Source organism: Perna viridis, chromosome 4 (genome assembly GCF_037379345.1).
Source record: "Perna viridis isolate PV_CMFRI_1.1 ecotype Kerala chromosome 4, ASM3737934v1, whole genome shotgun sequence".
Classification (NCBI taxonomy): Eukaryota; Metazoa; Mollusca; class Bivalvia; order Mytilida; family Mytilidae; genus Perna; species Perna viridis.
In genome coordinates, this window is record NC_142448.1 from 3368761 (window position 1) to 3385466 (window position 16706).

Consider the following 16706-nt stretch of genomic DNA (forward strand, 5'->3'; position numbering starts at 1 on the left):
TTTCAGTTTTTAACCAGCTATTACGCCCGTGTTTTTTCTTTGAAAGAAACAGTGTCACATTATATATATAGTGGTCTAAGGCGCTGGACTTTGTGCTGGCGGTGATACCATAGATGTCACAGCGGTACAAAATCGAGTCCCGCGGAGGGAACGACCAAAAATTTGCATCGCAAATTTGACAGTTCTAACATCGTTGGAAATTTTTCAGACCTTTCTATATATATATATTTTGGGGTGCGGCATTTTGTTATTTTATATAGGTCAATTTGAAATATTATGACACCAACATTCATCTTAATGGAAGACATAATTATTTCATAACTCAAATCCAGACTACAACCGCTCTACCTTGAACAATAAACAACTGACCACCATTTCTACAAAAGATCTTCCATAATATAGCGCTTTTTTTTGCTAATTTTTGTATTTACGTACCAAATAAGAAGCATGTCAAACAACCATTCTTGATACACACAATCTGTATCATATGTTCCCGTGGAGTTAGCAATCTTGATTTCGATTAAACAGTAGTTTATCACAGATAAGATAACAACGAACGTTTATTTTATACCTACCACTTTGACAAACCGTACGGCTAACATTGATCCGTGTATTAACACCTTTACAATAAAGTTTCTAATCATTCAAGAAAACTGATTGAAACTTAATTAGGGACCTGCTTCCTTCAAGGTGTTTAAAAGCAAATAAGTATCCAAGTACTTAAATTGTACACAGGAAAAATTGCAGCATATGTTTGTCATACATATTGTCATATGTTGAGGACCACCATAAACAACATATGAAAAACATACTTTTCTGACTAATGAAATATTTCATGAAAAACAAGTAAGTTTAAATCATGTATTTTGTTTTTAATAAGATTTCATATGAAAAGAGAAGATTTTTCAAATGATTTTCGAAAACATATGATTTAATGTGTTTTTAAAGCATAAAATAACATTTATTTTTACCATACAGGTCCTAAACATATGTAACCATATGTTTTAAAACCTATGTTCCGGTTTTGCGCCTGTGTACTTGAGTACTGGGCCTTGCGATCGAGTATTCGTTACCATCCATAGTCAAATGATACTCGAAAAAGTAGACAATAAACACAGAAATATTTTTGAGAAGATGTTGACGTTTTGTAAATAAAACTGAAATTTACGAAAAGAATTCAGGATCATAACAAAGTGACACGACTGATAAAGTCTCGGCAAACTTAACAGGAATAGGAATAAAGGATAGTCCGTAAATGTAGTCAAAACCGCTCCTGACCTGGTTTACGTGTTTCTGATAGAAATGTTGGGTTAAACCAGGTTAAATAGCACTATTTACCTCTCGCTTCAATTACGGTTGTTTCCATGACATTGTAAGGCACACAGATAGCATATAATTGACATTGAGCGAAACTTGAAAAATTATAGTCAAAACAGTACAGAAGATAAACTGACGATATGAAAACCTATAGTGTATCTTTTATTATCTTTTTATCAGCAACAGAATATGTTTCAAGGAAGAGTTTAAATCATACAACATAACGAAACAAAATTTTTTATCCTTACAAAAAATAAGGACATATGTTAGTGTTCTTTTTTATATAAAAAGGATTTATTGTTAAAAATCATAGAATACCCATTCATATTAAATGACATCTGTCAAACTGCAGACCTATACCTAAGAACAGTGACAAAAAGGCAACATGTTTAGACTTATTTTTCTATTTTATTTTATTTCCATGTATTTGGCAGCTCGAGGTAAGTGAATATGAATTTCTAAATCCACTCAGATAGAAAAGTAAGAAAATTAAGGTTTAAATATTAACCCAGTTTAAAACAGTAAATTAATATATGTGCGTACTTAAACATTCTTTGAATATCTTCAAATTAAAAAAAAAGTTTTTAGGAATAGTGTGATGTATACTAGGTCACAGTTCACTTATTTTTTAAAGAGCTTTTGCTTTGGATTGTTTGGAACAATGGTATTTCAGGTTTCATATAATCTTTCCTCTATATGTCGAAAAGAGGACACCTCCATGAAAAGGAAATCAAAAACCAATTAAATGCATTATTTGTTATCATAAGAAAAAATGTTACCTTTTTATTGTTAAAGAAAAAAATTCTTGTTATTTTGGTCGACAGCTTCTTCAGACATATATCAACAATAAAATTCTTATTCAGCAGGGTTACCATACATCTAACCTTAAAAAGTAAGATGTTCAGCCAACGCATGGTTATTTCATTGAGAACAAACGTTAAAGAAACAGTTTAGTATACGCAAATTACAAGATACAAAAATGTACTTGCACTGGCGTATGGAGTTTCATATTACAACTTGTTATGTCAGAGCTTGCTGTAACTACGCCAACATTTTTTAACTGTGCTAGACTTCTTACAATTAGGCTGCTTGAACAGGATTATGTTGCTACAAGGGTAAAGTCATCACTACAATTTTTAATGGTCGCAATCGAAATCATGGATCGTTGTGATGTATCCATTTGTATCATATAAACCGTTTTTTTCTCACCGTATTGTAGTTTTCCTTTCCTCTTTCGTCTACCCGGACTTGTTATTTACTGTGCAACTCGTTGGATGTTTCTAGAAAAGCACAGGACGCTTACACTTCCGGTGCATCTGGTCTATACAGGGTTATGTTGCTACAAGATTGAAATCATCACTACAGAAGTTTTATGGTCGTCATCATGAACTCGTGGATCGTTATGGTGCATCCATCAGAACCATAAAAACTGATTTATTCAACGGGTCATAGTTTTTCTTTCATCATTTGTCTACCCCGGACTTGACTTGACAGAGGACGCTTACCCTACCGGTGCACATGGTCCATGCTCCCAGTTTTTAGTGGAGTCCGAGTTGCTCATTTACTTTTGTTACTTTGTATGTATGATTTTAGTTGCTTTATGTTCTTTGTGGTGTATGTCTGTTTTCCATGTCTGGTTTTTGTCCCTTGATAGCATTCTTTTGATTACCGCTATAACCTTGGTTCTCTTGATTACTCCTCCAAGTCTTTAAATGGATGCCGAGTTGTTCATTTACCTTTGTTTCTTTGTACGTATTATTTTGGTTACTTCATGTTCTTTGTTGTGTGTGTTACCGTCCGTGTATTTTCTTTTTTATTGGATTATATTCTATTGATTTTCGTTCGAATCATGGTTCCCTTGAATCCCTTTTACACCCCTTAAATAGTATAAACTTCATTTTAGCACCATTTTCCAACCTCAAAGAATCTTTATACTTAGGATATATTCTCTATAGATATCATCATTCCCTATAAAAGTTTCATATTCTCAATAGAATAGAACTGCCCAGGCTTTTATCATTTTTTAAAATGTTTTTAAATTCTGCAAAGCTGCAAAATGCACACATTAGTTTTTAATCAAATCAAACATTTCCATACCGACCATCTAATCCCCAATATCCCATCCGTTTTGATCCATTGACAGTTTAAATTTGAGTTTCAAAGTTGGCTATTCAATTTATTCAGTGATTAAATATGACCGTGTGTCATAACTATAAATGAACAGACAGTTAAAAAATCGAAGGAACAGTTCAATTCCTGCTTAAACATTTGTTGATTTGCATTTTCTAAAACTGTTCATTTAGCGTCTATGCTTTCGGCAGTAGAAGACTTTATCAGCTCTACTTACCTTTGGTATGCCTTTCAATGACTCATTACTTTAAGGTATTAAAATATTTTTCAGATTGTCCTGGACAAACAGCATGCTCATCATGTGCAAGCACAAACCCATGTGAGGGAGTATCATGTCAGCCAAACTCAATCTGTTGGTATGTTTATAATTCAATATGTTAAAGAAATTGAACAGCAACAATGTCCTATATATGGTGTTCTTAAACATGACATGAAATGAAGCAACATGTTATGTAATTAGGCAGTGATTATTTAACCTTTAACGTGCGATGCAAAGTTGGTCGCTCCCTCGGCGGGATTCGAACACCTTCTCTTCTCTGACATCTATGGCAACGCCGCCTGCGCTATGTCCAACGCTCTAGACCACTCGACCAAATATAGCTTTCGTTGACCGAATGATACTTCCTCGTAAGTAAAGCTAGAGCGCCAACATTCTCACATTATGTAAATGAATAGGACAACAACCTCTGATGGTATCGAGTAAGACAATAAAAAAGAGGATCTGTAACAGTATACAAATACAGCCACACCAAGTATATAATACATATAGGAAGTCTAATGGGGTGAGGCAACTCTATCATCTTACTTGCTAGTACATTACTATGTAGATACATAGGATGCACGGCGATGATCAACATATTATGTCAATACAAGGATGCATACATATATATATCTTTACGTCCATACATATATAACACGGAATATGAAAAAGTAATCAAGGGAACCAAGGTTATAGCGGTAATCAAAATAATGTAATCCAGGGACAAAGTCAAGACATGGAAAACAGTCATACACAACAAAGAACATAAAGTAACTAAAATCATACATACAAAGTAACAAAAGTAAATGAGCAATTCGGACTCCACTAAAAACTGGGAGCATGGACCAGGTGCACTGGTAGGGTATGCGTCCTCTGCTTTTCTAGAAACACCCGCCGAGTTGCTCATAAAAAGTCAAGTCCGGGGTAGACAAACGAGGGAATGAAAACTATGACCCGTTGAATAAATCAGTTTTCATGCTGCTGATGGATACACCATAGCAATCTACGAGTTCATGACAACGGCCATAAAACTTCTGTAGTGATGACTTCAATCTTGTAGTAACATAACTATGTTCCAGAAGCCTATTTGTTAGAGTTCTAGCGCGATACAAAAAATCTGCGTAGTTTCGGCAAGCTCTGGCATAACGTATGAGTTGTGATATGAACGAAGGGATGTTGCCACAGATGAAAGGAAAGTTGACAATTCTGAATTAAAAGTCATCACGTTTGTCGTAAAGTTTGGTCAACAGTTTTCCTTTACCATCGATTTCTAAGTGTAGGTCAAGATATGAGGCTGACTTCATAGTGTCTGTAGTATCCTTTATCTCAAGGTCTTTGGGGTAGATGCGATGTATCAAATCCCCGAAATTAGGATTGTTTAAAGATAATACGTCATAAATAAAAAATAAGATAAAATTAAAAGAAAAGAACAAGACAAAAAAATACAATAAAATACAAAAAGAATCGAAATTGAGATACAGGTTCATTGCTTTGATTTGTTTAAGTAACGAAGAATGTTTCTTTTATTTCAGTGTAACGTGTTGCAGAGCGCATTGTTTACCGTGTTTTTTGTTTGTCTTTTGCTGAATTACAGTGACATATACATAACGAATTCAAACTTACTGCTACTGTCTATAACTGTTTACTGTTATTTAAATTGAAATATTGTGCTTCTTATTCACAATATATATCAATCGATCACATTCAAAAGTTTACTAAAAGTCTTTCTTCGTGCCTATACAGCCCGCCATACTGTCAAAGTAAAGTAATGACCGTGAAAAGATTGAAAGAAGATATCAATTATTGCAGATTGAAAATGATTATGGGGTATTAAGGACCATGAATCACTTGTTAGCTGATTCTCTGTTCATTTTTAATATCATGTCAACAATTAAAGAAAAAGAACTCTGTATTATACAAACAAATTAAGGATATCGGTCAAAAACAAAATATTATACTCATTTTAATATTGCCAATTCGTTTATTTTTTTTTCTTTGTAGAAAACATGAGCTTGTGATGTCTAATGGCGGAAAATGTTTTGAAAACAAAATTTTGTATATTCCTCCAACTGTATTGGTTTTCCATAGTCAATCTCTTCTGATTTCAAATAAATACCCGCTATCGTTTTGTTTTTGTCTATTTAAATCACGGAATGCGGACCATGTTAATGACGTCACTATACAAAAAACAGTTCTGTAATACAACAAAACTTCTACCAAAACCAACCAACAAGAAGCATGTTACAAATCAAATAAACTATATCAAAGCTGTTGACGATAATCTTTCTTTCTTGACAGTAAGACGGAAGTGCTAAACATAGTGTATAAATTGTTTTTTTTTAACTTAAGTTTTTGTTTAGTTTTGTTTTCATGACATTACTTTACATAATTGTTATCTTTATACGTTTAGTTTTGTTTTTATTACATTGTTATCTTTCTCATCCTAGTTGAATTCACTCTTTGTTCATTTACACCATAAAATGTCCGAGAGTATGACATAAAATACAAAAAATAATGTTTTCTAGACTTTTTCTTTACAGAAAAATTAGAAATGCAAAAGAGGTCTAACTGTTCGTTAATCACTATCCGATTTGCCACCATAAGCTTTAGTCTTTTTTCTATTCCTGTCTTAGTGTTCTTAATCTTTTCCAGTAAAGTTGTAATAGTAATCGCTTCCTGTTGATTCAATATTAAGATGTTTCAGTCGACATTTTATTTGCAAGTTCATAAAATCTTATTCAGAGATAATAATCATCTGTATTACCGAGCGTCGCTAGTTGTTTTTCTTTATTCTTGATTGCCTTTGAAAAAATAGCATATATAAATATAAAAAAAAACAAATCTGCCAAGCATACACATATACATGTTTAAACAAGATAAACAAGTTTGATTTGATAAATGATAGATCATTAATCAAATTCGGTGTTTGCTCAATACTTCAATTTAAGATCTGTATTTTATCCAACTGCGCTATGATTTGTTCAACGTGTCATAGTTTTCCTTTACTCTTTCGTCTACCCCGGACTTGACTTTTTATGAGCAGGTGGGTGTTTCTAGGAAAGCACAGGACGCTTACCCTACCGGTGCACATGGTCCATGCTCCTAGTTTTTAGTGGAGTCCGAGTTGCTCATTTGCTTTTGTTACTTTGCATGTATGATTTTAGTTACTTTATGTTCTTTGTTGTGTATGTCTGTTTTCCATGTCTGGTCTTTGTCCCTGGATTACATTCTTTTGATTACCGCTATAACCTTGGTTCTCTTAATTACTCTTATATATGACGGATCAATGAATAATGAATAAATACACTCCCTGTGTCTGAAGTAAAACAACAATCGTATATAATACGATGGCCTATTATGATACAACAAGAGTGTACTTTATTTAGTTTGAATCTGTCTGTTATTACAAAATGTTAAATTGTCTCTTCCATATAAAAGTTCAATACAAAGCTAACTCTGTAATTGTACATAGATACATAGTTGTTTATTCATAACAGTTCTCATATGTCCATGCTTTGACAGACGTATTATGGTAAACCAATGTTCATATGTCTATTCACACTTTATTGTCAGGTCAAAGTATTTTGGGTTTGACATACGCATTTAGTTGTCTGCATATAAAAAATATTTAGTTGAATATATCGTTTAACTGAATTGCACGACTTATTAAATATGCTGACTGAATAATGCATTTCATGAACTTTGCAAACTTTAGCCATTAGTTGTATTATTTCCTTGCTTAAAGTTAATATTAGATTTAAAATATGCATTTATGTAATTACATATTTACACAAAATTGGTACATTGATAAAATGATATTGCAATTGCAAATATAACGAGAATAGTTATGATGTATATGACAAAGTGGCAACAACCGCACTGGGATGAAAATGTCAGCCCAAGTCATCCATTGGTCTTTAATGAACGACGAGGAAACCCTCGTACCACAGGACAGGCTACAGCTGGCTCCAATACATCATTATACATAGGTACGGAAAAATAGTATATATACTCAAGTAGCATTAAAATAAACTTAAATTGAAAACGAAACAAGACATACAGAGGCCAGAAATTCCCGACTTGGGATAAGCGCAAAAAATGCGGTTGGGTTAAAGTACTTTGTGGAAAAAGATTACACAATTAAGCGCACATTAAAATCTGCTCAAAAGGGTATGAGTCCCTTGTTACAAAAGAAACTGAATATTAATTTCACAAATGTACAAACTAATGAACAACTACTAGCAGTTAACTGACATGCAATCTCAAGACCAGTTTCAAACTACAATAAGTCATTTCCTCACCGTATGTAAAATTAATACAAATTCTTCACATAGGGTTTACAATCACGTTATATCATAAGTAATACAAAAAAGACACAACACATGCCATGCCAAAAACTGCTTTTAGATATAGTGTTTTAATTTCTATGTAAAAACAATGAATGAATGAATCAATGTTAACACCGAAAAACTGCTATCCTGAACGACTTGACAACAATGTCATAACGATAAGGAGTATTCAAGGGAACCAAGATTATAGCGGTAATCAAAATAATGTAATCCAGGGACAAAGACCAGACATGGAAAACAGACATACAAAACAAAGAACATCAAGTAACTAAAATCATACATACAAAGTAACAAAAGTAAATGAGCAATTCGGACTCCACTAAAATCTAGGAGCATGGACCAGGTGCACCGGTAGGGTAAGCGTCCTCTGCTTTTCTAGAAACACCCGCCGAGTTGCTCATAAAAAGTCAAGTCCGCCTTTACGAATGAGCCTATTTAGCGGTTTATTTAACTTATTGGGTGAGTATCGAACTTTCCGTGCTTTGTGTAGAATGTTACCGTAAAACAAAAGGTGAGAGAGACACCAGCATAATCTTTACCGGTGCACCTGGTCCATGCTCCCAGTTTTAGTAGATGCCGAGTTGCTTTTTTTCCTTTTGTTACTTTGTATGTATTTTCTTGGTGATTTTCTGTCCTTTCTTGTGTGCATGTTTTCCATGTATGGTCTTTGTCCTTGGATTTGTTTTATTTCCACTAGCAAACTGAAAGTAGTCAAACGATAAATTCTTTGTTACTTTTTCATTTAGAACAATGATCAATGAGAATACATTGAAAGAACAAACGTCATATAAAAAGCATATATTTTCAACGTTCTTTATAAAAGTCGCTTTTAACCGTGATATAATAAATAATTTTGAAAAAACCTTTAAACAAAGTAAATTTTACGAGTATAATCTGGAGATAGACAATATCATTACTATCATTTTCTGTGTAATCGAATTATCATAACCTAGTTTGATAAATCTCAAAATATTCAGATAACAAGATGACAAACGAAAGCGAAGCCAAGAAAACTAAAATAAATATTTTGCTATGTCTGGAAATCGTTTACACTGTCTTTGACATAAAAACGTATGCAGGCATAGCTAACAAAACAGGTTAAAAAAATATATATCAAATATATTTTACAGCAAATTAATGATAAAGACAGTGCCATGGCATATAGATAACAAATCATCATTGCAGCTCATTTTTCGAATCTGTCAGGATTAAGGTTTCGTCAACAAGAAGTGCCATATGTCTGTTGCAACACAAACAAACGGGAACGTGTTCTATTTTTGAAATATAAAATTACGTTGAGTAAAGTTTATTCTTTGTTTTTGATTGAAAGCAAAACGTAGAAACATCATCATTTAACAGATTGCGTCTTATAATTGATAAGTGCTGAATCTTAAAAAAAAATTAAATTTCAACCATTGTTCACTTCATTTTACTTTCAAATGTTTAATTCAAACTGACTAGTCAACTGCAGAAATTAAAATAATATGCAAATATAGATACGTATACAATTTTTAGACTTGAATCATAGACTTCTAGTTTTAATAGAAGAAATACTTTTTAAAAAGGTCACACTTTACTCTTTCTTATATGCAAATTGGCGTTTTGAATGTAATAAGTATGTTTCAGAAATGAGAATTTAGCAGTAATAAAGATTATACGACAATACTTTAGTTTGCAATATCATACTCTGTCATGCGTTCAAGCGAGAGATATGATCGTGAACAGATCGATAATATATGCCCAGAATTGCAGCATGATTGTGGATGTTAAGCATATGAACTAAAAAAGTCGGTAGTATTTCAGTTAATTTTAGGTAGTTTGTCAAAAAGATTATCATTTACAAAAGATATGGAGAAACACGTCATTTGTTTTGATGCTCAGCTTGTCACAAAAAAAAAATACTAAAGACAACACTTCAGCCTATGGAATTGATTATCGACGTGGACACAGTTATTGAGATTTTCCTCGGTTGTGCAGGCGATTTTATACGTACAGTCAATATTCTATTAATAATCAAACTTTAAGATGCTTATATCATTTGTAAAATATTTAAAAACGACCAAATAATACCTAAAAAGATCGTGAAGGGTTCAGTTAAGACTTTTTCGAATCGTGAACTTAATTTAGCATGCAACTACAGAAGATATATAGGCTTCTTTCTATCTTTGTTTAGACATACTTCATAGTCAATACAACAGCGACAATTCGATCAGCACAATTTTTTCAACTTAAAACGCTTTCTTCGTCACATAACATAAATAACACTATCATATGATAAATACAATATGCACATGTAAAAGTCCTGGGGTGTGTTGTTCAACTTGTCATTAATCGTAATTAGTAATCAAAATACCTTAATCCATTGATTAAAATTAATTATGTAATGAACTTGTTGTTAAACTTGTCATTAATTTTAATGAATCATTAAAATGATAATCATGTCATTAAATTTAATTCACCCACTGGTCCTGAATTAAGACTTTAATCACATAATTAAAACACCATTTACACAGTTTCTGAGAATGAATCAGGGTCAAATCACGTTTTTAGTAAAACCCGGGTAAAAAGTTATCTCCCATTGACCTTGAAACAATGTAAACAAAGTTTGAAAAGTTAAAAGTTTTACTTTTAGTGAGTTAAAGTGAATGTTATCTCAATTACATGTACTTAAATATGACAATATGAAATATTACTGTCTTGAATGCAAAACTATGAAAAAAGAGTAAGTTTTTACAAAACCATTCAGAAATGAGTCTTGGTATAATTTTGACTTTATTTTACTTTATAACTTGTTTTTGTCACATAGTAATGTAGTATTTAAGAAGGATATGCTACATTATCAATATTTGATTATAATAAAGTAACAGGAAGTGCCAGAAGTTGATATTTAAAGTACATTATGGAATGCACTTGATTAAATCATGCAATTAAAATTTAAAATTAACAAATGCAATGGTTAATTTAAGATGAACAACAAAATTAATCATTGGATTTACTAATCACTCAATAACTAAAGAAACAAAATAGAAATATTCATTATTAAACTTACAAAAAAATCATCAAATATGTTACAACGATAATACTTAACGATAATACTAAGTTCCATGTCTCGAGATTCACAGTTGAGATTTTGAGATTTGGGCTGGAAAAATATTTCACTCTTATGAGACTGACTTTATAGCTGATCTGATCAGAAAGAAAGAATATTGTTTAGCTATATCCTTCAATCTCAGTTTCCGCTATATAGATGACATGTTATCTTTAAACAATCCTAATTTCGGGGATTTGATACATCGCATCTACCCCAAAGAACCCAAAGATAAAGGATACTACAGACACTGTGAAGTCAGCCTCATATCTTGACCTACACTTAGAAATCGATGGTAAAGGAAAACTATTGACCAAACTTTACGACAAACGTGATGACTTTTCATTCAGAATTGTTCATCTGTGGCAACATCCCTTCGGCTCCTGCGTATGGAGTGTTCATATCACAACTCATACGTTATGCTAGAGCTTGCCGTAACTACGCAGACTTTTTGTATCGCGCTAGAATTCTAACAAATAGGCTTCTGGAACAAGGTTATGTTGCTACAATATTGAAGTCATCACTACAGAAGTTTTATGGCCATCATCATGAACTCGTGGATCGTTATGATGTATCCATCAGCATCATGAAAACTGATTTATTCAACGTGTCATATTTTGCCTTTCCTCGTTTGTCTACCCCGGACTTGACTTTTTATGAGCAACTCGGCGGGTGTTTCTAGAAAAGCAGAGGACGCTTACCCTACCGGTGCACCTGGTCCATGCTCCCAGTTTTTAGAGGAGTCCGAGTTGCTCATTCGCTTTTGTTATTTTGTATGTATGATTTTAGTTACTTTATTTTCTTTGTTGTATGTGTCTGTTTTCCATGTCTGGTCTTTGTCCCTGGATTATATTCTTTTGATTACCGCTATAACATTGGTTCCCTTGATTACTCTTTCATAAGAAATCATACAAAGAAACGTATATAACTGGATCATCATGTTGCTCCATGAAAGAGATGTCAAATTACCATCTTACATTGATATTATTCGCTGTGAAGGATGGAAAGCAAGCTAGTTGCAATACCACTTACTCCCGTAGTGGCATTAATCATATGTGGATACTTAAATTTCTAAAGATTTACTTCAAAACCTCAAATACGGCAGTTTTTCGGAAATTAGTTCTCTCCCAACTTTGACTTTATACTACGTTGCTACATAATGAATTAAAGTCTCGTTTGAAAGGACTTATTCGTAAATATTTTCTACTTCGAAAAATATGTTGTTCTCGGTTACAACCAGTTGGCATTCCAATGGGCAATAATTGTGCTCTTCTCCTAGCTCATTTTTTTTTATATTCATACGAGACTGAATTTCTTCACAATCACGTAAAGGATAACAATATAAAAAATGTTAAATCCTTAAACTTTACAAACAGATATATTCATGATGTATTGTCCATCAACAACCCTTCTTTTGGTAAATGGTTACCGTCAATATATCCACCAGAGCTCGAGAAAAAGAAGACTACAGAGACTGCTTGTTCTGAATTTTTTTTGGGACCTCGAATTTGACAACAATGGTCATCTCAGCACTAAAATTTATGATAAAAATGACGACTTTAACTTAATATCATAAAGTGTCCTTCTCTATGTAACATATACCTTCATCTCCTGCATATGGTGTTTCTATATTCCACAATTGATTCGCCTCGATAGAGCAAATACTGACTACTCTAATTTCAGTGAACGCCATAAATATCTGTGTAACAGACTCCTGGATCAGTGGTATGAGGAAATGCGTCTCAAAATGTCCCTTACCAAATTTGTTTTTAGTGATCAGTCCTTAGTTGAAATACTCAGTTTCTTAAAAAATAATGAGTAATGATTGTTCTTTGTGCTGATGTGACCGCTGATTTACCTATTATGACGCAATGGCATGCAAATGCTATTTAATTATCACTGGTCTGTTCTAGCTGCAATGGAAGAGGGAATTCTGTTCATGAAAAGCCTTCCACATATTTTTATCCTGCAGTGAGGTTTTTTGTTATACGAATAAAGGTATACGGTTATTTTTTGCTGTATCCGTACATTAGCAGGTTATCGACTTTCTGCTCCTCCCTCTCACGTGTTTGGCGGAACTACTTTTTTCTGGTAAGCATAAATGTATCATGGCCACCACCATAGATACGATGTAAACGAATTGCGATTGCGTATCCGGTTAATCTTTTTTTTCGCTGTTTTGTTTCGTTTTCACTTTTTTTTAGCTGAATGAAATAAAAGATGCCATGAAAACCTAAGAATGATTTTATTTTTTTTTTCATCGGCATATATTTGACAAATCCCAAATCTTGTTCAGATTTGATTCATTATCAGTTTGCAGACGACTTCCCTGTCATTTCAGTCATGTTGGACTCGGAGCCAGAGTGTCCGTCACAATTTAACATAAAAAGTATTTCAATATGATAAAACGCTTGAAGAGAAAAATGACCAGAAAACTGTTATGCTCTTGGATTTATTACTGCCTTAACCCAAAGATAATGAATCAGAGGAACACTACATTATAGATCTGCTCATACAACTGCTTCCTCTTCTTCAAAAATCTAGAACAAATATTTCAAATCCCAGAGAAAATAGTGCACAAATTACACCCCTGATATCTACTGCCATATACCAAACAGAAACAAGTCAGCTTCCACCTCTACACATGGAAACACAACCTCCCATTATCTCATCCTGTCCAGACCAGCTGAAACCGCTCCAAATCCTGAATCTGAATTGAACTAAACACCAAATCATGTGCATAATAGTAAACAGCTTGAAAGTGACACTCCCACAGTTCATTCATCTAAATCTAAAAAATCAAAATCTGATCTAAACACAAATGTTGAAAAGGAATATAATCCAGATTTAATGGACATGTCTGTTAGTGATATACACAAATACATCAACGGTCAAGAAAATAAACACAAACTAAAGAAAACTTTAATTGAAGTAGCCATGTTTACAAAATTCCTGAAAGAAATTAACTTTACGAAACGTGATGACTTTTCATTCAGAATTGTCAACTTTCCTTTCATCTGTGGCAACATCCCTTCGGCTCCTGCGTATGGAGTGTTCGTATCACAACTCATACGTTATGCCAGAGCTTGCCGTAACTACGCAGACTTTTTGTATCGCGCTAAAATTCTAACAAATAGGCTTCTGGAACAGGGTTATGTTGCCACAAGATTGAAGTCAACACTGCATAAGTTTTATGGTCGTCATCATGAACTCATGGATCGTTATGATGTACCCATCTGCACCATGAAAACTGATTTATTCAACGTGTCATAGTTTTCCTTTCCTCGTTTGTCTGCCCCGGACTTGACTTTTTATGAGCATCTCGGCGGATGTTTCTAGAAAAGCAGAGGACGCTTACCCTACCGGTGCACGTGACCCATGCTCCCAGTTTTTAGTGGAGTCCGAGTCGCTCATTCGCCTTTGTTGCTTTGTATGTATGATTTTAGTTGCTTTTTGTTCTTTGTTGTGTATGTCTGTTTTCCATATCTGGTCTTTGTCCCTGGATTGCATTTATTGATTGTCGCTATTTCCTTGGTTCACTTGATTACTCTTTAATTTTACAAGGAATGCTTTGATGGCAAAACAAAAAGTTCTTAAACAACAAGGGAAAAGAAAGTAAGCCCAAAAGATCACAGCCAATTACCGATGAGGAGATCAATATGTTATACGAGAAGGATCTTTTACAAAATACCAATCCAGAGGCTTTGATTAACACAATATGGCTGAATAACACAGTTCAATTCACTTTGGGTTGAGAGGTGTTAATGAACACTATAGTCTCAGATTTGTAGTACATATTTTAGTTAACATTGGGCCTTTTCACAATTTTTCATGTTAAATGATGTTAAATTCAAATATAACAGAAAATGCCTGTTTCAAGTGAGGAATATGATCACATTGTATCATGGACATCTACATGTATCAATTATAAAATGACAAATTTTAAAGCTTCAACATAAATGTACATAGTATGACATGTTGCACTACTTTGAATACGAAAAAAATACCATACATTTATGGTTTAAATTCAAATAAATATTTTCATAGTTTGTGCTTGGAAGGATATTCTGTAATTACGGCTCTTACATGTACATGTACATACACATGTACAGAGAAAAAAATAATTTGGGACTGTAGAAAATTTATCATATGACGATTTACATAAATGACAGTTATATTGGTGTCAACTTGCACAACATGTAATATACATGTATATTGAATAATTCCATTCTTACACTTCTCAAATTAGCAATCCAGTGTACAGTTGTACATGTAATACAAGAAGAAGAAGTACATGCATATTTTATTGATTTTCAGATCACACATACATTTTTATTCTGATTTATTAAATACTTTTAACCATTCACTTATATTTTACACTACATTGAATTTTTTCGGATTTTACAAAACAGATTTGTAAGAAATCCATGTTTGCACACAGGAAGATTATTTGTTTCTTGTCGATAACTTCATATTAAAAATGCAATATCTACTAAATAAAAACAATTTCTATGGACATCTTCATTTTATGCCTATATCATCTGATATGAATATTAATATCCTAAGCATCCCTCCTGTTCCCATAATGAATAATGTCACATCATTCTACAGTTCAGATAGGATCCACCTAACAAAATCCAACAATGTCTGGGTAGCATATACCGGTAAATACTTCCAACCCTCAATGGAAATCTACAAAATGACAAATATATATTAGTTTTCTGGACTATTAACAAAAATCAAGAAATCAAAATCAACTGGTATGGCATTTTGTTTCATCAGACGTTCATTAGTATGAATAAAGGCAGGTTTATACTCTGGTAGCGACAGCAACATAAAGCAAAATTGGCTTCATCACAGCGACATCACTCTCAAGTTGAATTTTATTAAACATTTCTGCAAAGATCCATTATTTCATGTTGTGATTTATCTAGTGACAGAAAAAAATATCATCACTTCGCTGTCGCAACCGAAGTATAAACCAAGCTTAATGCTAGATTCCAAACATGATGGAAAAGCTCGCTTTATAATGTTTCTAAAGCTCGCGAACTAATTTTAAAGTTTATTCTAATAAATATTTCAGATGGGGTGATGTCAATTTAATGACAGGATTTTACGGCACCAAATATCTTGAAATAAACGAGCGTCAGAGAAAAACAAGGAGAAAAAAGTTCAGACATCCGTAAAGAACTCCACGAATGTACGAAATCTTCAACGATCGCGATCCTGTTGCATTGTATGAATTTTATAAGTCAAAGGGACCTTTGACATGTAGCGGGCCGGATAATCCATTTTATCTAGCAACTAGAACAATTTTAATCGAGAACAAACGGTCAGAATGTTGGTTTATCAGGCAAACAACTGCAGATAGAAAACGTTCATCCTTGATGAAAATTATGAAAGAGAAAGCTGCACTAAACAAAGACAAGAGACTAACAAATCATAGTGCTCGAAAATATCTAGTCAGTAAATTAAGGGAAAATTACAATAAACATCATGGGCTTCATATAAACACTACCACTGAGATTTTGTTGATGAAATGCAATAAAAAGACTTATTTAGG

General features: G+C 33.2%; 1 long non-coding RNA gene across 1 annotated transcript; it reads left to right on the forward strand.

Moving 5' to 3' along the window:
- Positions 1 to 1575: 1575 nt before the first annotated feature.
- LOC148618473 (uncharacterized) lies at positions 1576 to 6107 on the forward strand. The gene is made up of 3 exons (XR_015921382.1): positions 1576 to 1757; positions 3719 to 3803; positions 5239 to 6107. It is a non-coding gene; the product is annotated as an uncharacterized LOC148618473 (long non-coding RNA).
- Positions 6108 to 16706: the final 10599 nt, after the last annotated feature.